This window comes from Anomaloglossus baeobatrachus, chromosome 8, assembly GCF_048569485.1.
Source record: "Anomaloglossus baeobatrachus isolate aAnoBae1 chromosome 8, aAnoBae1.hap1, whole genome shotgun sequence".
Classification (NCBI taxonomy): Eukaryota; Metazoa; Chordata; class Amphibia; order Anura; family Aromobatidae; genus Anomaloglossus; species Anomaloglossus baeobatrachus.
Genome location: NC_134360.1, coordinates 45763220 through 45790803, shown reverse-complemented (window position 1 = coordinate 45790803; position 27584 = coordinate 45763220). Strand labels below are relative to the sequence as shown.

At 52.7% G+C, this 27584-nt stretch overlaps 1 protein-coding gene across 3 annotated transcripts in view; it reads left to right on the top strand.

Annotated features, from left to right (window-relative positions):
- XPC (XPC complex subunit, DNA damage recognition and repair factor) overlaps positions 1–27584 on the top strand; it is a 94490-nt gene that overhangs the window by 16954 nt on the left and 49952 nt on the right. The window lies entirely within an intron of this gene.

Below are 27584 nucleotides of genomic sequence, written 5' to 3'. Positions count from 1 at the left end.
ACCGGCTGTTGTTGTAGACAGAGGTTCCGGTTATTCCGGGTTTTACTCTATCTCTACTTATGGGTGGATGTCCTCCTTCAGCTTTGGCACTAAACTGGTTGGATTTGTCATCCGGGGAGTGTATATGCTCGGAGGGAGGAGCTACACTTTTAGTGTAGTACTTTGTGTGTCCTCCGGAGGCAGAAGCTATACACCCATGGTCTGGGTCCCCCATGTCGGAACTATAAGAAAAAGAATTTACGGTAAGTAAACAAAATTCTCTTTTTTTTTTTTTTTCCACTTTCATTCTTTTCTGATAAATCATAGAAGAAAAGCAGGCATGAGAAAGACACAAATGCACACTAGGATGCAGTAGCCCCCCATGATACAAGCAGGGGCAGCAGTGGTGCAACAAATTAAACTACCACGTACTAAGCCACCAACCATCCGCGGGATGGAGCCACAGTACTCCAAATGCACATAGGTCTGCATAGGGTGCCATTATGTGAGATGCATCATTGTCTGGATACCAGCCCATTACCAACACCCCTACTGGGGTTCAGGTGGGCTTCCTAGTACCATATGTATAGTCACTAGACAGACACCCCACATTACCAATTAAAAATAGGTAAGTACGACACTCCAAAACAATTTAGATGCAAGGATATGGTCCAATTCCCCCATAGTAATGTCAAAAAATATTCCGGAACTCAAACTAAAACAAAGCTGTTGTTTATGGACAGTCCAAAGCAAGCGCAGTACTATTAAAGGGAACCTGTCAGGTCAAAAAAGCGTTAGAACCTACAACCAGGAGCCTGTGTGAGCTAGCAACCCCTTCCTACCCATCCCTGTGTTGTAATATGAAAGTAATAAAAATACGTTTTATTACTTACATATTCCTTATGTAAATAGCATAGGTCTCTAGCCCCATGGGCGTCGCATCGGCCTGTGGGTGTCTACATACTTTCAATGGTATCACTCCCCTTTGGGCGTGATACCATGGATTTAGATGAGCGACGTCACGTCTGCTCCTTCAAAATCCCGAGCGGGCGCATTTACCATTCTCGCCGCCTTCTCATCCTGGTGTTAACTTGCCGGGTTCAGACTGTCTCTGCGCATGACCGGAACCGCAGGAGTCTTCTGAGCATGCTCAGTGCGCGTCTGAAGCCGACAAGCAAACACCAGTATGAGAAGGCGGCGAGAATGGTAAGTGCGCATGCGCGAGATCTCCAGGAGCTGGCGGTGACGTCGCTCATGTAAATCCATGGTATCACGCCCACAGGACGATGCGACGCCCATGGGGCTAGAGACCCTGCTCGTTTACTTAGGGAATATGTAAGTAATAAAACGTATTTTATTATTTTCATATTACTCAATATTACAACACAGGGATGGGTAGGAAGGGGTTACTAGATCACACAGGCTCCTGCTTGTAGGTTTTAATGCTTTTTTTGACCTGACAGGTTCCCATTAATAGACCGGAACATCACACATAGTCCACTTGTTTTGGACTGTCCACAATAAATAACCAGCTTTGCTTTTAGTTTGAATGGCGGAATACTTTATTACTCAGGCACCACTGAAGGTTCGGTCTGCACCCTGCATAGGGCCTCTTTCACACGTTTGTGAAAAACCACGCACGTTTTTCACGGACGTGTCAAAGGTGCGTATTGCCATCCGTGAGCCGTGTTTATAGCTCACTTGTGTTCTCCGTGCTAACACATGGAGAACGGGAACTTTCTACTCACCTGTCCCTGGTGTTGCTGTCCGTGGTGCTGATCTTCAGTCTCCGGTCCTCCCGTCTCCCCGCTGCTGCAGCTTCCGGCCGCAGTGAAGTGAATATGCAATGAGCATAATGAGCGGCGGTCGGAAGCAAGTGACAGCTGCGGAAGAGACAGCAGGGCTGGAGAAGGTGAGTAAAGTTTTTTTTTTTTTTTCTCAAACACGTGTGTTTTCTCCGGCGCGTGTCGCATGGAACACCTCCGTGTGGTCCGTTTGCGTTCTGTGTGACACCCGTGATGCCGGAGAAAAACGGACATGTTGACGTGTGGAGCATGTGACGACATGGACTCTCATGGGTTAACGTTTCTTAAAATCCAGCCAGACAGCATGATAGATTGTCTATAGATGGGGGAGAAGTCCCTCATTGTTTTTACAAGACTCTTGTTGACTCAATGTAATTGTGTTGGCCACTGAAAGCTAGACTATTGTTCTCCAGACATTTCCAGTAACCATTGTATTGTAGTTGTGTATTGATAATGTAATTACCTTAGTAGCCATTGTCTAGTCAGTGGCTCCCAGTTTACATGTACACCCTCAGCCTTTCTAAGCACATCATTTAAATGAACATTATCCATGCAGCTTGAAATTCCTCCAATGGGAGAAGCAATCTTGTCCAACCAATCGATGAGGACGCAGTGTATCCAAGGGGAAGGTTGTGGCTATAAAAAGGACTTCTTTAAGCCACCAGTGGTTGTTGATGGTTGATGGATTCAGTCTAAGCTCTTTGGAGCTGACTGGAGGATCAGGACATCTTATGGCTTCAATCTAGGGACTCCGGATCCGGTTGGAGACCATATCCACAGCCTAGGGATTTCGACTCCGGCTGCCAGGATTGTAACATCAAACCAGGACTACCTAAGGAGGACACGCAGGTTGGGACAGTTCAGTCACCTGTTACAGACTTTGCAGACCTCAGACAGCTTGGAACCTGTGAGGCATGGACATTCTAAATCCCTGGTGAGCCAGCGGAAGGGTGAGACTCTGTTGCCTGTTACATTTTGTGTGTTTTGCTGGTTATGTGTTATGTGCCGTTAATTGTTTGGGGATCCAATAAAGTCTAATTATTGTGGTTCCCTCACCCTGTGTTGTCTGAGTAGTGTTACGCCCACGGTTAGGGAGGCCGGCGTTCAGTTGGGATGAGCCCTGAGCCACGCTGTCTTTCTAAAGGCGGCGGGTTTTAGTGGACGAGAGCGCCCACTGAGCCCCGTGTCTCCACAATTGGTGGCAGCAGTGGGATACTACTCAGCCTGGTTTACCAGGGTATTGATCCAGGGAACTAGTCTGATTGCCGGATGTGGAGTCAGGAAGGAAATTTTTTCCCCATTGGAACTTGTTTGCCACATTGGGGTTTTTTTTGCCTTCCTCTGGATCAACATGTTAGGCTACGGGTTGAACTAGATGGACTTAGAGTCTCCCTTCAACCTTAAAACTATGATGATGATGAGCTGCAGTGGACTGGTGTTTTCGGACACCGTCCAGGGCTCAACAACCAGGGAGGCACATAAGCATACCCAGCAGGCCATAGGGAAGGCATTCAGGTTTCGGACGCTGCCATGTCCAACCCCACCAGCTCAGCCATGGGACAAGGACCAGAGAGGAGTTACGACCGCAGCAGTAAATGGATGCTACAGGATCTGTGCCAGATGCGAAAGATTGACTACAGGAACACTGACACTCGGTCAGACTTGATCCGGAAATTAGTCTGTTGGGATGCCCAGAATGATGCAGAGGATGATGAGGACACTGCCGTTGTGGTATCAGAGGAGGTAAACCCTGTATCTCATCCTAGATCCAGTGACAGTCTGGAAACAAACCAAACCCAAGCAGACCGAGTCAAGGAATTGTTTACTGCATTGGGGCCTGAAGCTTCAAGGGAAGAGAGGGCTGGTGTTCTGCAATTTGTGTTTGGATTTCCAATTTCCTCACCATCAGCACCTACCTCCAGGATAGACCACCACCAAGGAAGTCATCTTCGCTACAGGGATGTGCCAGTGTTTAATGATTCCAGCACTGAGATAGATGAACACTTGCAAAACTTTGAGATGCTAATGCGTATGCACCAGGTGCCCACAGATGAGTGGTCCAAATACCTGTGGACAAGCTTCCCGGTCCGGGCCCAGGAGGCTGTCCGATCACTTGGGCCTCAGGACTGCTTGGACTACGGAATTATTAAGGACACTTTGTTGGCCCTTTTTACCATAACACCCGAGAGACATCGCACTAAGTTCCGGACTATGTCTCGCCAGGGTGTCTCATACGTCGAATTTGGCAGTCAACTCCGACGACACTGTAATCGCTGGCTTGATGGACTGTCTGCCCACTCCGCTGCTGCCCTCCGTTATGTGATAGTGCTTGAACAGCTGCTGGTGCAGATGGACCCGGAAATCCGAGAATGGGTAGCTGACAGGAAGCCCGACACCCCAGAGCAAGCTGCGCGATTGGCTGACGAATTTACAGCCAACCGACCCAGCTGGAGGCCCAATAGGTCCCTCAACCATGGATCCAAGCGACCCCCCCAGACTCACGTGCTGGACTAACTCGTTACCCCACAGAAGCCCCAACAAGACAAAGGTTTACCAACAGGGTGGGTGACTTGTCTAACCCACGGCGCTGTTATACGTGTGGGCGCCTTGGACACATGGCCAAAGAGTGTCTACAAAACCGGGACCCCATGCCTGGAGCCCGTCTACCAGTCAACATATGCCGAGATGAACCAACGAGACCTGAGGAATGCTACTCCCGAGAAACACCAATAGCTGAGGAAGTGGTTTATCCAGTCCACACCCTACGGCAGGCCGGACACCGTACACCAGCTAACCTCCATCCCCACATCCAGACGGTCAAGGTCGGTGATATACAGGCTCAGGGACTTCGAGACTCGGGATCTTCCATCACCCTGGTCAGCCCAGATATTGTTCCCACAGAACATCATTTACCTGGCCGCCAAGTGACCATCATCCTTGCTGGGGGCCAGCGCTCGAACATCCCTCTGGCACGAGTGCAGTTGGACTGGGGAACTGACCAAGGAGAGGTTGAAGTGGGGCTCATGGACGGCCTCCCCACCCCTGTAATTTTGGGAAATGACCTAGGACAAGGACTATCCAGCCAGTTTGTCACCGCCATCACCCGCAGCCAAGCCAAACACCATCCTGGTGCAGGTCTTTCTTCCAGCCCATCAGAGGAGAACCCAACTCCTCAATCTTCAGCCTCCTCATCAGAGCCAACAAATGTGAGTACATCAGACCCAACTGTGGCCATTGATTGGGGGGAGATAGATCGTAAAGAGTTCAGGGAAGCTCAACTGTCAGACCCCACCTTAGAGCTTATCCGTAGTGCGGCAAGCCAACCTGGGGGAGGAAATCAGGGGGAGGTATATAGATGGGAAAAAGGCCTCTTATATCGGGAGAAGCCCGCATCCTGCCCAGAAAAACCCTGGACCCGTGTACATCAGCTTGTGGTACCCCAGCCATACCGACCCCAACTGTTGCGTTTAGCTCATGATGTTCCTGCGGCTGGGCACATGGGGACCAAAAAGACTCGGGCCCGCCTGCTGCGTAGTTTTTTCTGGCCAAGGGTCACTCAAGAAGTGCAAAAATACAGAGCCTCTTGCCCAGTGTGTCAGCGTATGGGGGGAGCCCCATGCCGTGCCCCACTTCAACCCATGCCCTTGATAGGAGAACCGTTCCAGAGAGTTGCCATTGATATAGTAGGCCCCTTAGCCATCCCCAGCCGCAGTGGAAAAAGATTCATCCTCACCCTGGTAGACTTTGCCACCCGTTACCCAGAAGCCGTTGCCTTAACCTCCATAGATGCAGAGCACGTGGCTCAAGCTCTACTGGACATCTTTAGCAGGGTAGGGTTTCCACAGGAAGTATTGACTGACCAGGGGGCACAGTTCCAAAGTGAACTGATTCACACCCTGTGGGAAAAACATGGAGTCCGCCCCATGCGCACAACCCCCTACCATCCTGAAACAAATGGATTGTGTGAGCGCTTCAACAAAACGCTCAAACAGCTCATTAGCCGATATGTGGAGTCCGAGGGGGGGGACTGGGAGAAAAACTTGCAGCAGCTCCTTTTTGCTTACCGGGAGGTGCCGCAGGACTCCACTGGGTTCTCTCCCTTTGAATTGCTGTACGGCCGAAAAGTACGAGGGCCCCTAGAGCTGGTACGAGAGAGTTGGGAGGGCACCTTCCCCACAGAAGAGGTTCCCATACTGGACTATGTTCAAAAGTTTAGGGAAAGGATGAGGCACCTCATGGCGTTAGCCCATGGGAATTTAGAAGTGGCTCAGGAAAGGCAAAAACGATGTTATGACCGCACTGCCCGGCCCCGAGAATTTGCCTGTGGACAGAAGGTCCTAGTACTAGTACCGGTGCGGAAAAACAAGCTGCAAGCCATGTGGGCGGGTCCATTCACCATTACCAAGAAATGTGGCAATACTGACTACACCGTGGCCCTGGCTCGAGCAGGTGTTCGTGAGCGTACCTACCACATCAATAGGCTAAAAGCTTATGAGGAACGAGAAGTCACCAATTTAGCAGTTTGCTGTCCAGAGTTAGATGATCCAGAGTTGGACCAGATCCCAGACCTATTAGTGGACTCCAAAAGGGAAATGGGGGTAAAAGATGTATCACTAGGGGAGCAGCTTTGTCCATCACCGAAGCGACAGATATCAGACATACTCGGAACATATGAAACCCTGTTCACAAGTCAGCCTGGTAGAACCCCCCCTGGTCCAGCATCATGTCAATACAGGGGCAGCCACCCCACTAAGACAACCCGCCTACCGGGTGACCCCTCCTGTGTTGGCAATGATGAAGGCCGAGGTGGATGACATGTTAAATATGGGAGTCATAGTCCCCTCCCATAGCCCATGGGCTGCCAGTGTGGTATTGGTGCCAAAAAAGGACAAGAGTACTCGTTTCTGTGTGGACTATAGACGGCTCAATGAGGTCACGATTACAGATGCTTACCCCATGCCCCGGGTGGATGAACTACTAGATAGGTTAGGGGGGTCTCGGTTTATATCTACCCTCGATTTGAGCAAGGGATACTGGCAGATCCCACTCACAAAAAACGCTCAAGAGAAATCGGCCTTCATAACCCCTTTTGGCCTCTTTGAGTTTACCAGCATGCCTTTTGGGATGAAAAACGCCCCAGCCACCTTCCAGAGGATGGTAGACCATTTACTAGAGGGATGTCAGGGGTATGCCCAGGCCTATTTGGATGACATCGCTATCTTCAGCGACACTTGGGAAGAGCATCTTCAGCATGTGTCCCAGGTGCTGCAGAGGGTAGCCAAAGCCCAGCTCACCATCCGACCTGACAAATGCCAAATGGGGATGGCCGAAGTGCTATACCTGGGACATCGGGTAGGAAGTGGGTGCATTCGTCCCGAACCTGCAAAAGTAGAAGCCATTATCCAGTGGCCACGCCCGGTCAATCAAAAACAGGTCCGTGCATTTCTAGGAACCGCAAACTACTATCGAACGTTTATCCCCAATTACAGTACCATAGCAAAACCGCTCACTGACCTCACAACCAAAAGATATGCCCGTAACCTTATCTGGACCCCAGAATGTGAAACTGCGTTCCTCCAATTGAAAGACCGGCTAGCCCAAAGCCCAGTCTTGACTGCTCCTGACTTCCGTCGCAGATTCATTGTCCAAACAGACGCATCGGACACAGGACTAGGAGCTGTACTTAGCCAAGTGGGGGACAACGGTGAGGAACATCCGATAGCTTACCTCTCCCGGAAACTGTTGGACCGAGAGAGGGCTTATGCCACCATAGAAAAAGAATGCCTGGCCATAGTCTGGGCCCTAAAAAAAAATTGCAGCCCTACCTCTATGGCAATGAGTTCACAGTCCTCACTGACCACAATCCATTGAGTTGGCTAAATCGCACTGCCGGGGACAACGGACGCTTGCTCAGGTGGAGTCTGGCATTACAATCTTACAATTTTTCCATCTCCCATAAACAGGGCAAGAACCATGGAAATGCGGATGGGCTTTCCCGACAAGAGGAGAAGGATGATCGGAAGCCTATCATGTCTGGCTAATATTAAGAAGGGGGAGGAATGTGACGACATGGACTCTCATGGGTTAACGTTTCTTAAAATCCAGCCAGACAGCATGATAGATTGTCTATAGATGGGGGAGAAGTCCCTCATTGTTTTTACAAGACTCTTGTTGACTCAATGTAATTGTGTTGGCCACTGAAAGCTAGACTATTGTTCTCCAGACATTTCCAGTAACCATTGTATTGTAGTTGTGTATTGATAATGTAATTACCTTAGTAGCCATTGTCTAGTCAGTGGCTCCCAGTTTACATGTACACCCTCAGCCTTTCTAAGCACATCATTTAAATGAACATTATCCATGCAGCTTGAAATTCCTCCAATGGGAGAAGCAATCTTGTCCAACCAATCGATGAGGACGCAGTGTATCCAAGGGGAAGGTTGTGGCTATAAAAAGGACTTCTTTAAGCCACCAGTGGTTGTTGATGGTTGATGGATTCAGTCTAAGCTCTTTGGAGCTGACTGGAGGATCAGGACATCTTATGGCTTCAATCTAGGGATTCCGGATCCGGTTGGAGACCATATCCACAGCCTAGGGATTTCGACTCCGGCTGCCAGGATTGTAACATCAAACCAGGACTACCTAAGGAGGACACGCAGGTTGGGACAGTTCAGTCACCTGTTACAGACTTTGCAGACCTCAGACAGCTTGGAACCTGTGAGGCATGGACATTCTAAATCCCTGGTGAGCCAGCGGAAGGGTGAGACTCTGTTGCCTGTTACATTTTGTGTGTTTTGCTGGTTATGTGTTATGTGCCGTTAATTGTTTGGGGATCCAATAAAGTCTAATTTTCTTTATCGTTCCTATGGGAGACCCAGACCATGGGTGTATAGCTACTGCCTCCGGAGGACACACAAAGTTACTACACTCAAAACGTGTAGCTCCTCCCTCCTAGCATATACACCCCCTGCTAGCCAGTCCTAGCCAGTTTAATGCTTTGTGTTTCAGGAGGTCACACACACATGCATTCTCTGATTTTGATTTTTGATTTTTCCTTTTGGACAAAGATTTGGAAGAAAAGCGGGTCCAGTCTGGACTCCCGGCATGTCCCTTCTCACCCCACTGGGCGGTGCTGTTAAGGTTGATTTCAGGGCTGTATCCCTTTCATGCCGCGCTCCTTCACCATCCCATGCTGGGGCTCTGGCTTGAAGTGGGAGCCAACACGGTTCTCACTGCTTTGCAGGAGACCGGTCTCCATCCGCAGCCCTTTTGCAGGACCCTGCTGGACGGAGCTATCATCCCCCAGGAACCTGGCAACCTGCGTCTCAAGCTAAGTATATGAGACGTTATTACCACAGAAAGTGGTCTTTCCAGGGGTCCTTTATGTTTATTTATTGGGGGAGTGTGTTTTATGTTTGGTGTTAACATTTCCGGCCGGTTCTCCAGTTTTCACTGGAGAACCGCGCCGATGGTGCCTGCACGCCGGCCGCATGTTTTACTCTAGGCCCCGGCTTCGCCTGAGGCCTAGTTTCGGTTTCCACTGTCTCTGCATGTCAGTCTTGCAGAGAGGCAGTGTAGCTCCGCCCAGCGGCTGCGCAGCACAAGGGAAGGGACACTCCTCATTGAGGAAGGATTCCCTCCCCTGGCTACCTCACTGAGGGAATCCTTTTGCCGCTCTAAGAGTAGGCCCCGCCCCCTCTCCTCGCTCCGGTCGCCATTTTCTCGGCGTTCTCTGTGCCTGCATAGGCACAGAGATTCCACAGTGTGACAAGTGGGGACCTGGGCTGAGGGACCAGGGGGCACAGACATGTCTGTTTAAACGATTGGCAGCCACAACCTCCGGTTGTGCAGCTGCTTGTTTTATCGGTTTATATATGCTGGGGGCCAGTCTTGACAGAGCCCCCACCTCTGCAGCATGTCTCACAGAGCAGGGCTGCAGGTTGTTTTTATTATGCACTGCAGGTAGTCTCGTACGGCTGTACCGAGCTCATAACCATGGTGGCCCCTCAGCTTGGAGGCAGAGACGAATGATTGCTAATTAGTGGCCCCTCCATCTGCTCCGGTTTCGGTGGCTGACCCCTGAGGGAATCCTATTTCCAAGGGGTCGGCTGTCCTGGCATCTGCTGAGCATGCAGCTCCCCTCTCAGGGCGTTTTCTGCTTCAGCTCGCTCAATAAAGCTCACAAAGGACTCTCCTTCTGGGCTCAGACCCCGTCCTCCTGACAGGGAGACGCAGGGTCCCCTGTCCTCCCCGTCCCGCAGCTCCGATTACGAGCTGACTCACTGGACGAGGAGGATGTCTCTACCAGGGGCTCGGACGCTACTTTATGTACATTGATCCGTCCGTACGTGACGCAGAGGCGAATGATTGGATTGCGTCCATTATACTTGTACTGGACCTCCATCCGCCCGTATCAGGGGAGTATTCCCCGCTGGCAGAAAGGCATCAGTATACCTTTAACAGGACGAGGAGTGTGTTCTTTAACCACTCCAGTTTTCAGCCTGCTGCGTCCAAGCTCACAGCCTGTCCTGCAGACCCCAAAGCGGGGTTCTGCGGCCTGTTTCCCCCTCCCATCAGAGGTGGTCAAGGAGTGTACTCATTCGCCAAACGTGGCCCCTCCAGTGTCCAGACTTTCAGCCCGGATAGTTGTATCAGTGGCTGACGGCACCTCTATAGGGCTCCCACGGTACATTAATTTTGTACTGGACCCCAATCCGCCGGAGTTACCTTACCTAGGAGAACACAAAGTGTGTTCCTTAACCACTCCAGTTTTCAGGCCCCTGTGACCAAGCCCAGGGTCCGCTCTGACAGTCGCTTCCCATGAAGCGTGATTCTGAGGACTGTGTTTCCCCTGTCCACCAATGGTGGTCAAGAAGTGGGCTCAGTCACCTCAGGTGGCTCAGCCCGGACCGTTATGTCAGTGGCTGATAGCTCCTCACTTAAGGTTTTGCGGTCCGCCCGGTTGTCCTTGGGTCAAGTCGGTATTGGGGCGGCACCAGCTTCGTTCTCCTCAGCTTTACGGCAGTGCGGTTCTTTTGTACCTTCTCTGCTTGTCTGGAGGAGATGCATTCCCTCACAGGGACTCTATGCCCAAAACGGTTGCCTGAACTTCCAGACTTCAGTCTTTTCATCCTATGCCAGGTCTGCCATGCTGGACACCGCACGGCGGTGGTCTTGGCTACTTTCCTAGGCTCCTGTGGCTTCGGTAATGGAAAGCAGATGCCTCTATAGGGGTTCCTTGCTGGGCTCCCCTTTGGTGGGACCAGTCTCTTCGGAACCAACTGGATGAAATTCAGGAAGCTCTTGGCGGGGAGAGTTCTTCCTTGCCACAAACCTAATCCAGGGAACCTGTCCAGGACAGGAATCAGTTGAGGTTTTGGTGGTTTCCGTTCCTCCATCTGATCGTCCTCTAGCTCGGCCTTGGTTCTTAGAACCAAATAGCTTGAAGCTGCGTCTTCAAAAGACCGCAGGAAATGCTACCACGGAGTCAGCTTCCTCCGAGCTATCTAGCCACGCCAACCACCTCCTTGGTCGGTGGCAGGCTCTCTCCACTTGGCGACGTATGGTTCTACCACGTCTCCGTTCAGTGGGGGCGGGATCATATCTCCCATGGCTACAGGATGGATTTCTGTCCACCCGCCAAACAGATTTTTTTTCTGTCACCTCCCGGCTCCAAGGCCGCCGCCTTCTCACAGGCCGTGGCATTTCTTGCAGGCCAATGGAGTAATTGTACCGGTTCTCGACTGGGAACGGTTCTGAGATTTTTGTTCAAATCTATTTCTAGTCCCCGAAGAGGGCGGTGCCTTCCGACCTAGATCTTTAGCTTTTTCAGCATGGTCAGGTGTGGCATTTTCACATGGAGCCTCGGTCTTGTTCCGTGTGTTTTTTTCACCGGATCAATCAAGAACCCAAGGAGATTCCCTAGCAGCCATCGGCATCAGAGATGCTTTTCGGCAGGGGTCAATCGCAGTTTCACACCAGCGTTGACTACGTTTTGCCATCGGAGTGGTCCAATTCGTGGCTCTTCCCTTGGGGTTAGCCACGGCCCCTCGAGTATTCTCATTGGGGCTGCTGTGATTAAGGTCCTGCACCCCTAGGGATTGGCAGTGATCGTTTGCCCTGGACGGCCTTCTTCTCGGGGCTTCATCCAGTGCAGACTCTTAGCAGAGTACTTCGCTTACTCTCGCCACTCTAACCTATTCCGGTGGCTTGTCATTCTGTTCAAGTCCACTCTGACTTCAAACCAGAGGTTCTCAGGGACGCAATTCGAGACTCTGTCGGCTCTTGTGAAGCTGCTCTTAGTCGATAAGTAGTCTCTCCGCTGGCGGTCGACGTCGTTCTATCAGACACCAAATACAGGTGCTGGTCAGACGGTGGCGTCAATGGAAGCGATTCCTTGCCCAGTTTCTCCTGCGTCCTCTGAGACTGGATGTTTTCCGCGGTACACGCAAACTCCCTCCTTCCACGGGGTGGTGGCTTTGCCACTGACCAGGGGCTCGTTTTCAGTGGTGGTTTCGGCCACTCTGTCTCAGGGAAGCTCCTTCCTGGCCCCGTCCCGGGTGATCCTCACCAGGGTGCTGGTCTTTCCGCCTTGGGAGCAGTATATCTCCACCGTGGAGCGCAGGGCGCTTGGACTCTGTCCGCATCAGCCCTCTGGATCAATAGGCTGGAAATCAGAGCTCTTTTTCTAGCTCTCTAAGCCTTCACCATCTGTTGGCGGCTAGGCTCATTCGAGTCCAGTCGGAAAACGTGACAGCGTTTTCCTACATCGACTTCCAGGGCGGGACACTCAGCCGCCTGGCAATCTTGGCGCCTCAACATTCTTCAGTGGACAAGGGACTCCTAGTCCACCGTATCCGCAGCCCACATCCTAGATGTCAAAACTGCGAGACAGACTATTTCAGCTGTCCAACCGTGGTCCACAATCCTCAGGTTTTGCGGTAGACACACTGGCTCATGTTTGATCCCAGCTTCGTCTCTACCTCTTGCCCAGAGTCCTGCGCAAGATCAGTAAAGGGGGCCGTCGGGTCATTCTCTTACTCCAGACTGACCCAGGCAGGCTTGGTACCCTGACCTGCTCCTTTTGTCCGTTAGGTTGCCATGGCATCTTCCGGACCGTCCAGACCTTTTCTCAAAAGGTCCGTTTTTTCCGTCAGAATTCTGGATTCTCAGATTGACGGCGTAGCTATTGAGTCCTGGATCTTGGCGACTTCTGGTATCCTTCCTGAAGTCATCTCCGCTATGACTCGAGCTCCAAAGTGTCCTTGGACCTTTTTAGCCTTGCCGACCCTCCTGTCCCTTCCACAGTCCGGTCTACAGCTAGGACTATCCCTCATTAAGGGACAGGTCTCGGCTCTGTCAGTATGTGCCAGCGGCGTATCGTCCGGCTGGCTCCGGTGCGCTCCTTTAAGGGCGCATCTCACATCATTCCGCCTTTCCGGCGGCCTATGGAGCCCTAGGACCTTAATCCGGTCCTCCCGGTTCCCGGAAACCCCCCTTTGCGCCTCTTAGGGAGGTTTCTTTGTTTCATGTTTCACAGAAAGTAGTCTTTCTAGTGGCTATAATTTCCCGCCAGGGAGTTCTGGCGGCACTTTCTCTGAGTCACCCCCTTTTTTTTTTTTTTTTTTTTTTGGTCTTTTGCATCAAGACAAGGTGGTCTCCGTCCGACTCCGGACTTTTTTCCCTAAGGTGGTTACAGCTTCCACCTTATCCGGGGCAATTTTCCTGCCTTCCTTTTGTCCGGCTCCTGTTCATCGCTTTGAGGTAGCGTTGCATATCCTGGATCTGGTGCGGGCGCCCCGGATCTATGTGTCTCGCACCGCCGTTATTAGACGGTGCACCTCTCTCTAGTACTGACTGCTAGTCAGCGTAGCGGTCTCTCGGCATCTAAGCCGACCCTGGTTCGTTGGCTTAGGTCGGCCATTTCCGAGGCCTACAAGTGTACTCAAGTGCCTTCCCCGCCGGGGATTAGAGCACATTTGATCAGACCTGTCGGTGCCTTTTGGGCTTTCACGCCAGGCTACGGCTCAGTAGGTCTGTCAGACTGCAGCTCGAATTAGTCTGCATACTTTTTCGAAGCTCTATCCAAGGCATGCTCTTGCTTTGGCAGACGCGGGTTTGGGCAGACGCATCTTTCAGGCGTCTGTCGCCCATTTGTGAAGTTGGGTTTGCCTACTTCTCAGTTGTCTGTTTATTCCCACCCATGGACTGCTTTTGAACGTCCCATGGTCTGGGTCTCCCATAGGAACGATAAAGAAAAAGAGAATTTTGTTACTTACCGTAAATTCTTTTTCTTATAGTTCCGTCATGGGAGACCCAGCACCCTCCCTATTGCCTGTTGGCAGGTTTCTTGTTCCGTGTGTCTTCACCGGCTGTTATTGTTGTAGACAGAGGTTCCGGTTCTTCCGGATTTTACTCTGTCTCTTCTTGTGGGTGGATGTCCTCCTTCAGCTTTTGCACTAAACTGGCTAGGACTGGCTAGCAGGGGGTGTATATGCTAGGAGGGAGGAGCTACACGTTTTGAGTGTAGTAACTTTGTGTGTCCTCCGGAGGCAGTAGCTATACACCCATGGTCTGGGTCTCCCATGACGGAACTATAAGAAAAAGAATTTACGGTAAGTAACAAAATTCTCTTTATTGTGGTTCCCTCACCCTGTGTTGTCTGAGTAGTGTTACGCCCACGGTTAGGGAGGCCGGCGTTCAGTTGGGATGAGCCCTGAGCCACGCTGTCTTTCTAAAGGCGGCGGGTTTTAGTGGACGAGAGCGCCCACTGAGCCCCGTGTCTCCACAGAGCACACGTATGCTCCACGCGTACACACGTTCCATGGCTGAACACACACGTGACCGCAGACCCATTGATTTTAATGGGTCTACGTGTGCCTGTGTCTCCGGTACGTGAGAAAACTGACCATACACGTACCGGAGGCACGGACGTGTGAAAGAGGCCTAAGAATGAAAAAACTGGCAAAGCATTGTATATAACATGAGGTATTGGTCTATGTTTTGACCAAAGTACAGAAGCTCGCAACCCACGTCAAGGGTTCTTGTTATCTTGCGAATCACTGTATGAAATTCAAGAACAATTCACCGATACCTCATGCATTATATACAGCACTTTCTTTGTCGCTCCATTGGGAGACCCAGACAATTGGGTGTATAGCTTCTGCCTCCGGAGGCCACACAAAGTATTACACTTTAAAAAGTGTAACCCCTCCCCTCTGCCTATACACCCTCCCGTGGATCACGGGCTCCTCAGTTTTATGCTTTGTGTGGAAGGAGGCACACATCCACTCATGCATTCTCATATTAGTTATGTCGGTTGGAAGAAAAGAGGGCCCCCACGGGGCCCCCGGCATGTTCCCTTCTCACCCCACTACGTCGGCGGTGTTGTTAAGGTTGAAGTACCCATTGCGGGTACAAAGGCTGGAGCCACATGCCGTCTCCTTCACCATCCCTTAGCGGCTCTGGGAGAAGTGGGATCCTAAGCGGTCATCCATTTACTGGGACCGTGCTCCCTCCGCAGCCCCTGTGTGAACCTGCCGGACCGGAGTCTATTCAACCTCAGGGACCGGGCCCTGCAACTCAAAGGTACTCTGTGTCCCCATTGGGGACTGTGCAGGGAGCGCACCTCCATTCCCGGAAGCTGCGGCAGCTGCTGAATTGAGAAGGCCGGCGGACTTCCGCGCCGACCGTGCCTGCTTGTCGGGCGCGGTCTCAAATTTAGTCCCCGGCTTCATCGCGGCCTAGTCGCAAAAATCCCGCCCCCGGGCCTGCCTGTCAGGGGAAAGGGCGGGATTACCGACCTGACGTCGGATGTGAGGGCAGGAGCATCCTGCATGTTTTCCTCCCCCCTCACTGATCACTGTGGGGACCCCAGATTCCCGCACTTTCCTGGCGCCGCCAACGGCTCCACTCCTCCCCTGAGAGCTCCGGCAGCCATTTTTTGGCATTCTGCCGGTGGAGGATTCTCAGGAACAGCTCTGCAGCTCCGGGGGACCTAAGGCAGGGAATCTGGAGGACACACTCCGCTTGTTAGCGGTCGGTAAGCCACACCGGTCACCCGGTGCTGGTCCCCCTAGGGTGCCGGAATAGATACGTGTGTTTGTGTATGTATGTATATGTATATGTATATGTATATGTGTGTATATATATATATATGTGTGTATGTATATATATATATATATATATCTCTATCTGTTCGGTCGGGCTGTATACCCCTTTTTTCCCCATATACCCTCAGTGATCACTCTCCTAGGAGACAACAGCATGTCGTCCACAAGGAGCAAAGCTGTTAAGGCACAGGGTTTTTTTGCGGCCTGTACCTCTTGTGGGGCTATGTTACCTGCGGGTTCCACCTACCCTCACTGTGAGCAATGCTCGACCCCTGTTTCGCTTGCTCAGCCGGAGCCTCGGTCACTAGTGGGCCCCTCGGCTCATGTAGACCCCCTGCTCCTCCTGTCCAGGCGGCAGGGACAGAGTTCGCCTCTTTTGCTGAGAAACTCTCTGAGTCACTTTCACAATCCATGGCTCAGTCTATGGACAAATGGTCTTCTAAGCTGCTAGAAGCTTTGCAGTCCAGACCGGTCCTTTCACAGGCCCCGGCCCCTGCTGGATCGTCGCCTCCAGGCCCCTCTCGGTCCGCGCCGCAGCGCGCTCCCAGGTTGGGCCCTAGGTCTCAGGCGGAGGACTCCTGCCCGGACCACAGTCCTAGACCGGCTAAGCGGGCTCGCTGGGAATCTTCCCCGACTTCTTCACGCTGCTCGGGTTCCCAGCTTGAGGACTCTCTGGAGGAAGAGGCGGACGTCGCAGCTCAGGGCTCTGACCCTGACGTCGCCCTTAACCTTGATACACCTGAAGGGGACGCCTTAGTAAATGATCTTATCTCGTCCATCAACCAGGTGTTGGATCTCTCTCCCCCGCCTCCTACTGTAGAGGAGTCGGCGTCTCAGCAGGAGAAACACCAGTTTCGGTTCCCCAAACGTAGACGCAGTGCGTTTTTCGATCACTCTAACTTCAGAGACGCTGTCCAGAAGCCCAGAGCGGTTCCGGACAAGCGCTTTACTAAGCGCCTCACTGACACGCATTACCCCTTCCCATCTGAAGTCGTTAAGGGTTGGGCTCACTGTCCCAAGTTGGATCCTCCAGTCTCTAGATTGGCGGCTAGATCCGTGGTATCGGTTGCAGATGGCTCATCGCTAAAGGATGCCACTGACAGGCAGATAGAGCTCCTGGTGAAGTCCATCTATGAGGCCACGGGCGCGTCTTTTGCCCCGGCCTTTGCAGCCGTGTGGGCACTCCAAGCTATCTCGGCTTGTCTGACTGAGATTATTGCTGTCACACGTAATTCTGCTCCGCAGGTTGCGTCTTTGACTTCTCAAATGTCAGCCTTTTCATCTTACGCCATGAACGCAGTCCTGGACTCTGCTAGCCGTACAGCTGTAGCATCCGCTAACTCTGTGGCAGTCCGCAGGGCCATGTGGCTGCGCGAATGGAAGGCAGACTCTGCCTCCAAGAGGTTCTTAACCGGTTTGCCGTTTTCTGGCGACCGCTTGTTTGGCGAACGATTGGATGAGATTATTAAGGAATCCAAGGGAAAGGACTCCTCCTTACCCCAGTCCAAACCTAAGAGACCTCAGCAACGAAAAATACAATCGAGGTTTCGGTCCTTTCGTCCCTCCGCCAAGCCCCAATCCTCTTCGTCCAGCAGGCCGGAGAAAGGCCAGAGGAACTCCTATGCGTGGCGGTCCAAGTCACGCCCCCAAAAGGCCGCAGGAGGCACTGCCTCCAAGGCGGCCTCATGACTCGCGGCCTCCCCTAGCCGTATCCTCGGTCGGTGGCAGGCTCTCCCGCTTTGGCGACGCCTGGTGGCCACATGTTCAAGACCGATGGGTGAGAGACATTCTGTCTCACGGTTACAGTATAGAGTTCAGCTCTCGTCCTGCGGCTCGTTTCTTCAGAACCTCTCCGCCCCCCGCTCAGGCCGACGCACTTTTTCAGGCAGTGGACGCTCTGAAGACAGAAGGAGTTGTGATCCCCGTTCCCCTTCAGGAACGTGGTCGCGGCTTTTACTCCAACTTGTTCGTGGTGCCAAAAAAGGACGGATCATTCCGTCCCGTTCTGGACCTCAAGCTACTCAACAGACATGTGAGAACCAGACGGTTTCGGATGGAATCTCTCCGCTCGGTCATCGCCTCGATGTCACAAGGAGACTTCCTAGCATCGATCGACATCAAGGATGCTTATCTCCACGTGCCGATCGCGCCCGAACATCAACGTTTCTTGCGTTTCGCCATCGGGGACGAACACCTTCAGTTCGTGGCATTGCCTTTCGGCCTGGCGACAGCCCCACGGGTTTTCACCAAAGTCATGGCATCCGTCGTGGCGGTCCTGCACTCTCAGGGCCACTCGGTGATCCCCTACTTAGACGATCTCCTAGTCAGGGCCCCTTCTCAGGTGGCGTGTCAACAAAGCCTTACCGTCGCTCTGGCGACTCTCCAGCAGTTTGGGTGGATCATCAACTTCCCGAAATCCAAGTTGACACCGACCCAATCTCTGACTTACCTAGGGATGGAGTTTCATACACAGCCAGCGGTAGTCAAGCTACCGCGGGACAAACAGCTTTCTCTGCAGGCAGGGGTGCAATCACTTCTTCGGAGTCAGTCACACCCCTTAAGGCGCCTCATGCACTTCCTGGGGAAGATGGTGGCAGCGATGGAGGCAGTGCCGTTCGCGCAATTCCATCTACGGCCACTCCAATGGGACATTCTCCGCAAATGGGACAGGAAGTCGGCTTCCCTCGACAGGAACGTCTCTTTCCCTTGCAACCAAGACGTCACTTCAGTGGTGGCTCCTTCCCAATTCTCTATCGCAGGGAAAATCCTTCCTACCCCCAACCTGGGCTGTGGTCACCACGGACGCGAGCCTGTCAGGGTGGGGAGCGGTTTTTCTCCACCACAGGGCTCAGGGAACCTGGACTCCGATAGAGTCTTCCCTTCAGATCAATGTTCTGGAGATAAGGGCAGTGTATCTAGCCCTATTGGCTTTCCATCGGTGGCTGGAGGGCAGGCAGATCCGTATCCAGTCGGACAACGCCACTGCCGTCGCATACATCAACCACCAAGGCGGCACTCGCAGTCGTCAAGCCTTCCAGGAAGTCCGGCGGATTCTGCAGTGGGTGGAAGCCACAGCCTCCACCATCTCCGCAGTTCACATCCCGGGCGTAGAAAACTGGGAAGCAGATTTTCTCAGTCGTCAGGGCATGGATGCGGGGGAATGGTCCCTGCACCCAGGTGTTTCGAGAGATCTGTCGCCGCTGGGGAACGCCGGACGTCGATCTCATCGCGTCACGGCACAACAACAAAGTCCCGGCTTTCATGGCACGGTCTCAGGATCACAGAGCTCTGGCGGCGGACGCGTTAGTTCAGGATTGGTCGCAGTTTCGACTGCCTTATGTGTTTCCTCCTCTGGCGATGCTGCCCAGAGTGTTACGCAAGATCAGGTCCGACTGCCGTCGCGCCATTCTCGTCGCTCCAGACTGGCCGAGGCGGTCGTGGTACCCGGATCTGTGGCATCTCACGGTGGGTCAACCGTGGGCGCTTCCAGACCGCCCAGACTTGCTGTCACAAGGCCCGTTTTTCCATCTGAATTCTGTGGCCCTCAACCTGACTGTGTGGCCATTGAGTCCTGGCTCCTAGCGTCTTCAGGGTTATCTCAGGATGTCATTGCCACCATGAGACAGGCCAGGAAGCCAACGTCCGCCAAGATCTATTACAGGTCTTGGCAAATCTTCTTATCCTGGTGCTCTGATAACGGTCTTCCTCCATGGCCGTTTGCCTTACCCACTTTTCTTTCATTCCTTCAATCCGGAATGGACAAGGGTTTGTCACTCGGCTCTCTCAAGGGCCAAGTATCGGCGCTCTCCGTATTTTTTTCAAAAGCGCCTAGCCAGGCTTCCGCACGTTCCTGCAGGGAGTTTGCCACATAGTCCCACCTTACAAGCGTCCGCTGGAACCCTGGGATCTTAACAGGGTGCTAACAGCTCTTCAGAAACCACCTTTCGAACCGCTGCGGGATGTCTCTCTATCGCGTCTTTCGCAGAAGGTGGCCTTTCTAGTGGCAGTCACATCACTCCGGAGAGTGTCTGAGCTTGCAGCACTGTCATGCAAAGCCCCCTTCCTGGTGTTTCACCAGGATAAGGTGGTTCTGCGTCCGGTCCCGGAATTTCTCCCTAAGGTGGTATCCCCTTTTCATCTCAATCAGGATATTTCCTTGCCTTCTTTTTGCCCTAATCCAATTCACCAATGTGAAAAGGATTTGCACTCTTTGGATCTGGTGAGAGCACTCAGGCTCTACGTGTCTCGCACGGCGCCCCTGCGTCGTTCAGATGCGCTCTTTGTCCTTGTCGCTGGCCAGCGTAAGGGTTCGCAGGCTTCCAAGTCAACCTTGGCTCGGTGGATCAAGGAACCGATTCTCGAAGCCTACCGTTCTTCTGGGCTTCCGCTTCCTTCAGGGCTGAAAGCCCATTCTACCAGAGCCGTGGGTGCGTCCTGGGCATTGCGGCACCGGGCTACGGCTCAGCAGGTGTGTCAGGCAGCTACGTGGTCTAGTCTGCACACTTTCACGAAACACTATCAAGTGCATACCTATGCTTCGGCAGACGCCAGTCTAGGTAGGCGAGTCCTTCAGGCGGCGGTTGCCCACCTGTAAGAGGGGGCCGTTTTCGGCTCTTTTTATTGAGGTATTCTTTTACCCACCCAGGGACTGCTCTTGGACGTCCCAATTGTCTGGGTCTCCCAATGGAGCGACAAAGAAGGGAATTTTGTTTACTTACCGTAAATTCCTTTTCTTCTAGCTCCTATTGGGAGACCCAGCACCCGCCCTGTGCCCTTCGGGCTGGTTGTTCTTTTGTGTACACATGTTGTTCTTTTGGTTCATGGTTTTCAGTTCTCCGAACATCCTTCGGATTGAATTTACCCTAGACCAATTTATAAGTTTTCTCCTTCCTGCTTTTGCACCAAAACTGAGGAGCCCGTGATCCACGGGAGGGTGTATAGGCAGGGGAGGGGTTACACTTTTTAAAGTGTAATACTTTGTGTGGCCTCCGGAGGCAGAAGCTATACACCCAATTGTCTGGGTCTCCCAATAGGAGCTAGAAGAAAAGGAATTTACGGTAAGTAAACAAAATTCCCTTCTTTGCACATTTTTTTTCATTTTTATGTAGGGTGCAGGCTGGGCGCTTCAGTGGTGGCTAGGTAATCTGGCGTGTCTGTCCAGTGGATGCACACATGGTACTGGGCAGCCCGCCCGATCTAATAGTAGAGGTCTTAGTAATAGGCTGTTATCCAGACAGCAGTGCACCTCACATAATGGTGTGAATGGCGGCCTATGCGCATTTTGAGTACTGGGCAATCCCCTCATGGATGTTTTGGTTTTGTAAGTGGTTATTTCATCAGTATTTTGCACCTGTGCTGCCCCGGACTTTATTATGGGGGGGGTCTGTTGCACCCTGGTGTGCAGTTGTTGTTGTTGTTGTTGTTGTTTTTTTTTTTTTTTGTCAAGATATTGACAAGTATGGCTGTTTTTTTTTCATCTGTGATATTTTTTTTCTTTTTATTTTTCCCCAGTGAATTCTCTGATTAGTCATAACCCCATTAGTAGATGACTGTTCTCTTTCATAGTAGTAAGTCCAGAACCCATCCTGGTACATTGCACGTATCAGTCCCCCTTTAAGGGTTCGCTCACACTAGCAAATTAAAAAAAAAATGTTCGTGTTCTGATCCAGAAAAGTTAGTCGAGTGTCATGTGTATGCCGTCCCGTATGCTGAGGTGTTTTTTTTTTTTTTATTTTTATTTTTTTTTTTTATATATATTTTTTTTTCCCCTTGCCTAGCAGACAAGCTTTTTTTCTTTGTCGCTCCATTGGGAGACCCAGACAATTGGGTGTATAGCTTCTGCCTCCGGAGGCCACACAAAGTATTACACTTTAAAAAGTGTAACCCCTCCCCTCTGCCTATACACCCTCCTGTGGATCACGGGCTCCTCAGTTTTATGCTTTGTGTGGAAGGAGGCACACATCCACTCATGCATTCTCAACTTAGTTATGTCGGTTGTAAGAAAAGAGGGCCCCCACGGGGCCCCCGGCATGTTCCCTTTTCACCCCACTACGTCGGCGGTGTTGTTAAGGTTGAAGTACCCATTGCGGGTACAGAGGCTGGAGCCACATGCCGTCTCCTTCACCATCCCTTAAGCGGCTCTGGGAGAAGTGGGATCCTAAGCGGTCATCCATTTACTGGGACCGTGCTCCATCCGCAGCCCCTGTGGGAACCTGCCGGACCGGAGCCTCTTCAACCTCAGGGACCGGGCCCTGCAACTCAAAGGTACTCTGTGTCCCCATAGGGGACTGTGCAGGGAGCGCACCTTCTTCCCGGAAGCCGCGGCGGCTGCTGAATTCAGGAGGCCGGTGGACTTCCGCGCCGACCGTGCCTGCTTGTCGGGCGCGGTCTCAAATTTAGTCCCCGGCTTCATCGCGGCCTAGTCGCAAAAATCCCGCCCCCGGGCCTGCCTACAGGGGTAAGGGCGGGATTACCGACCTGATGTCGGATGTGAGGGCTGGAGCATCCTGCATGTTTCCTCCCCCCTCACTGATCACTGTGGGGACCCCAGATTCCCGCACTTTGCTGGCGCCGCCCACGGCTCCATTCCTCCCCTGAGAGCTCCGGCAGCCATTTTTTGGCATTCTGCCGGTGGAGGATTCTCAGGAACAGCTCTGCAGCTCCGGGGGACCTAAGGCAGGGAATCTGGAGGACACACTCCGCTCGTTAGCGGTCGGTAAGCCACACCGGTCACCCGGTGCTGGTCCCCCTAGGGTACCGGATTAGATACGTATATATCTATATCTATCTGTTCGGTGGGCTGTATACCCCTTTCCCAGATACCCTCAGTGATCACTCTCCTAGGAGACAACAGCATGTCGTCCACAAGGAGCAAAGCTGCTAAGGCACAGGGGTTTTTTTTTGCGGCCTGTACCTCTTGTGGGGCTATGTTACCTGCGGGTTCCACCTACCCTCACTGTGAGCAATGCTCGACCCCTGTTTCGCTTGCTCAGCCGGAGCCTCGGGCACTGGTGGGCCCCTCGGCTCATGTAGAACCCCCTGCTCCCCCTGACCAGGCTGCAGGGACAGAGTTCACCTCTTTTGCTGAGAAACTCTCTGAGTCACTTTCTCAATCCATTGCACAGTCTATGGACAAATGGTCTTCTAAGCTGCTAGAGGCTTTGCAGTCCAGACCGGACCCTTCACAGGCCCCGGCCCCTGTTGGCTCGTCGCCTCCAGGCCCCTCTCGGTCCGCGCCACAGCGCGCTCATAGGTTGGCCCCTCGGTCTCAGGCGGAAGACTCCTGCCCGGACCGTAGTCCTAGACCGGCCAAGCGGCCTCACTGGGACTCTTCCCCGACTTCCTCTCGCTGCTCGGGTTCCCAGCTTGAGGACTCTCTGGAGGACGAGGCGGACGTCGCAGCTCAGGGCTCTGACCCTGACGTCGCCCTTAACCTTGATACACCTGAGGGGGACGCCTTAGTAAATGATCTTATCTCGTCCATCAACCAGGTGTTGGATCTCTCTCCCCCGCCTCCTCCTGTAGAGGAGTCGGCGTCTCAGCAGGAGAAACACCAGTTTCGGTTCCCCAAACGTACTCGCAATGCGTTTTTCGATCACTCTAACTTCAGAGACGCTGTCCAGAAGCCCAGAGCGGTCCCGGACAAGCGCTTTACTAAGCGCCTCACTGACACGCGTTATCCCTTCCCATCTGAAGTCGTTAAGGGTTGGGCTCACTGTCCCAAGGTGGATCCTCCAGTCTCAAGATTGGCGGCTAGATCCGTGGTGTCGGTTGCAGATGGCTCATCGCTAAAAGATGCCACTGACAGGCAGATAGAGCTCCTGGTGAAGTCCATCTATGAGGCCACGGGCGCGTCTTTTGCCCCGGCCTTTGCAGCCGTGTGGGCACTCCAAGCTATCTCGGCTTGTCTGACTGAGATTAATGCTGTCACACGTAATTCTGCTCCGCAAGTTGCGTCTTTGACCTCTCAGGCGTCAGCCTTTTCATCCTACGCCATGAACGCAGTTCTAGACTCTGCTAGCCGTACAGCGGTGGCATCCGCTAACTCTGTGGCAGTCCGCAGGGCCATGTGGCTGCGCGAATGGAAGGCAGATTCGGCTTCCAAGAGGTTCTTAACCGGTTTGCCGTTTTCTGGCGACCGTTTGTTTGGCGAACGATTGGATGAGATTATTAAGGAATCCAAAGGAAAGGATTCCTCCTTACCCCAGGCCAAACCTAAGAGACCTCAACAGAGAAAGGTTCAATCTAGATTTCGGTCCTTTCGTCCCTCCGCCAAGTCCCAATCCTCTTCGTCCAACAGGCCGAAGAAAGGCCAGAGGAACTCCTATGCGTGGCGATCCAAGTCTCGCCCACAAAAGGCCGCAGGAGGCACTGCCTCCAAGACGGCTTCCTCATGACTCTCGGCCTCCCCTGACCGCATCCTCGGTCGGTGGCAGGCTCTCCCGCTTTGGCGACGCCTGGTGGCCACATGTTCAAGACCGATGGGTGAGAGACATTCTGTCTCATGGTTACAGGATAGAGTTCAGCTCTCGTCCTGCGGCTCGCTTCTTCAGAACCTCTCCGCCCCCCGCTCAGGCCGACGCACTTTTTCAGGCAGTAGCCGCTCTAAAGATGGAAGGAGTTGTGATCCACGTTCCCCTTCAGGAACGTGGTCGCGGATTTTACTCCAACTTGTTCGTGGTGCCAAAAAAGGACGGGTCATTCCGTCCCGTTCTGGACCTCAAGCTGCTCAACAGACATGTGAGAACCAGACGGTTCCGGATGGAATCTCTCCGCTCGGTCATCGCCTCAATGTCACAAGGAGACTTCCTAGCATCGATCGACATCAAGGATGCTTATCTCCATGTACCGATCGCACCCGAGCATCAACGTTTCCTGCGTTTCGCCATCGGGGACGAACACCTCCAGTTCGTGGCATTGCCTTTCGGCTTGGCGACAGCACCACGGGTTTTCACCAAAATCATGGCGTCCGTTGTGGCGGTCCTGCATTCTCAGGGCCACTCGGTGATTCCCTACTTGGACGATCTCCTAGTCAGGGCCCCGTCTCGGGTGGCGTGTCAACAAAGTCTATCTGTCGCTCTGGCGACTCTCCAGCGGTTCGGGTGGATCATCAACTTCCCGAAATCCAAGTTGACACCGACCCAATCACTGACGTACCTTGGGATGGAGTTTCATACCCAGCAAGCGTTAGTCAAGCTTCCGAGAGACAAACAGCTTTCTCTGCAGGCAGGGGTGCAATCCCTTCTTCGGAGTCAGTCACACCCCTTAAGGCGCCTCATGCACTTCCTGGGGAAGATGGTGGCAGTTATAGAGGCAGTGCCCTTCGCGCAATTCCATCTTCGGCCACTCCAATGGGACATTCTCCGCAAATGGGACAGGAGTTCGGCTTCCCTCGACAGGAACGTCTCTCTTTCCCTTGCAACCAAGACGTCACTTCAGGCCGCTGGGGAACGCCGGACGTCGATCTCATGGCGTCACGGCACAACAACAAAGTCCCGGCATTCATGGCACGGTCTCAGGATCACAGAGCTCTGGTGGCGGACGCGTTAGTTCAGGATTGGTCGCAGTTTCGACTGCCTTATGTGTTTCCTCCTCTGGCGATGCTGCCCAGAGTGTTACGCAAGATCAGGTCCGACTGCCGTCGCGCCATTCTCGTCGCTCCAGACTGGCCGAGGCGGTCGTGGTACCCGGATCTGTGGCATCTCACGGTGGGTCAACCGTGGGCGCTTCCAGACCGCCCAGACTTGCTGTCACAAGGCCCGTTTTTCCATCTGAATTCTGTGGCCCTCAACCTGACTGTGTGGCCATTGAGTCCTGGCTCCTAGCGTCTTCAGGGTTATCTCAGGATGTCATTGCCACCATGAGACAGGCCAGGAAGCCTACGTCCGCCAAGATCTATTATAGGTCTTGGGAAATCTTCCTATCCTGGTGCGCTAATAACGGTTTTCCTCCATGGCCGTTTGCCTTACCCACTTTTCTTTCATTCCTTCAATCTGGAATGGACAAGGGTTTGTCACTTGGCTCTCTCAAGGGCCAAGTATCGGCGCTCTCCGTGTTTTTTCAAAAGCGCCTAGCCAGGCTTCCGCAGGTCCGCACGTTCCTGCAGGGAGTTTGCCACATAGTCCCACCTTACAAGCGTCCGCTGGAACCCTGGGATCTTAACAGGGTGTTAACGGCTCTTCAGAAACCACCTTTCGAGCCGCTGCGGGATGTCTCTCTATCACGTCTTTCGCAGAAGGTGGCCTTCCTAGTGGCAGTCACATCACTCCGGAGAGTGTCTGAGCTTGCAGCGCTGTCATGCAAAGCCCCCTTCCTGGTGTTTCACCAGGATAAGGTGGTTCTGCGTCCGGTCCCGGAATTTCTCCCTAAGGTGGTGTCCCCTTTTCATCTCAATCAGGATATCTCCTTGCCTTCATTTTGCCCTAATCCAATTCACCAGTGTGAAAAGGATTTGCACTCTTTGGATCTTGTGAGAGCACTCCAGCTCTACGTGTCTCGCACGGCGCCCCTGCGTCGTTCAGATGCGCTCTTTGTCCTTGTCGCTGGCCAGTGTAAGGGCTCGCAGGCTTCCAAGTCAACCTTGGCTCGGTGGATCAAGGAACCGATTCTCGAAGCCTACCGTTCTTCTGGGCTTCCGCTTCCTTCAGGGCTGAAAGCCCATTCTACCAGAGCCGTGGGTGCGTCCTGGGCATTGCGGCACCGGGCGACGGCTCAGCAGGTGTGTCCGGCGGCTACGTGGTCTAGTCTGCACACTTTCACGAAACACTAACAAGTGCATACCTATGCTTCGGCAGACGCCAGTCTAGGTAGGCGAGTCCTTCAGGCGGCGGTTGCCCACCTGTAAGAGGGGGTCGTTTCGGCTCTTTTTATTGAGGTATTCTTTTACCCACCCAGGGACTGCTCTTGGACGTCCCAATTGTCTGGGTCTCCCAATGGAGCGACAAAGAAGAAGGGAATTTTGTTTACTTACCGTAAATTCCTTTTCTTCTAGCTCCTATTGGGAGACCCAGCACCCACCCCTGTGCCCTTTGGGCTGGTTGTTCTTTTGTGTACACATGTTGTTCATGTTGAATGGTTCTTTTGGTTCATGGTTTTCAGTTCTCCGAACATCCTTCGGATTGAATTTACCTTAGACCAATTTATAAGTTTCCTCCTTCCTGCTTTTGCACCAAAACTGAGGAGCCCGTGATGCACGGGAGGGTGTATAGGCAGAGGGGAGGGGTTACACTTTTTAAAGTGTAATACTTTGTGTGGCCTCCGGAGGCAGAAGCTATACACCCAATTGTCTGGGTCTCCCAATAGGAGCTAGAAGAAAAGGAATTTACGGTAAGTAAACAAAATTCCCTTCTATTTTTTTTTTCTTTCTCCCCCTCCCCCCCTTCCCCACCATACCAGCTATTATTCAACAGTTATTTACAGGACCATTTACAGTACCCTATGCTACAGAATGGTAATGTATCCATAAGAAATGGATGGTCCATGTGGCATCTGTTTTTTTGGGGTTTTTTTTTGGGGGGGGGCTCGCTTGCACCCGTAGGCTTGAATACACGAGGCTTGTCTGATTTACGCCTCCACTCGCAGCATACTGCTACTTTTTGTTCTCGGGCCAAATACAGCAGAGAAGAAAATACACAGATCTGCACCGTCTCATTGAATGACATTGGTCTGAGAACAATATGATGATTATTTT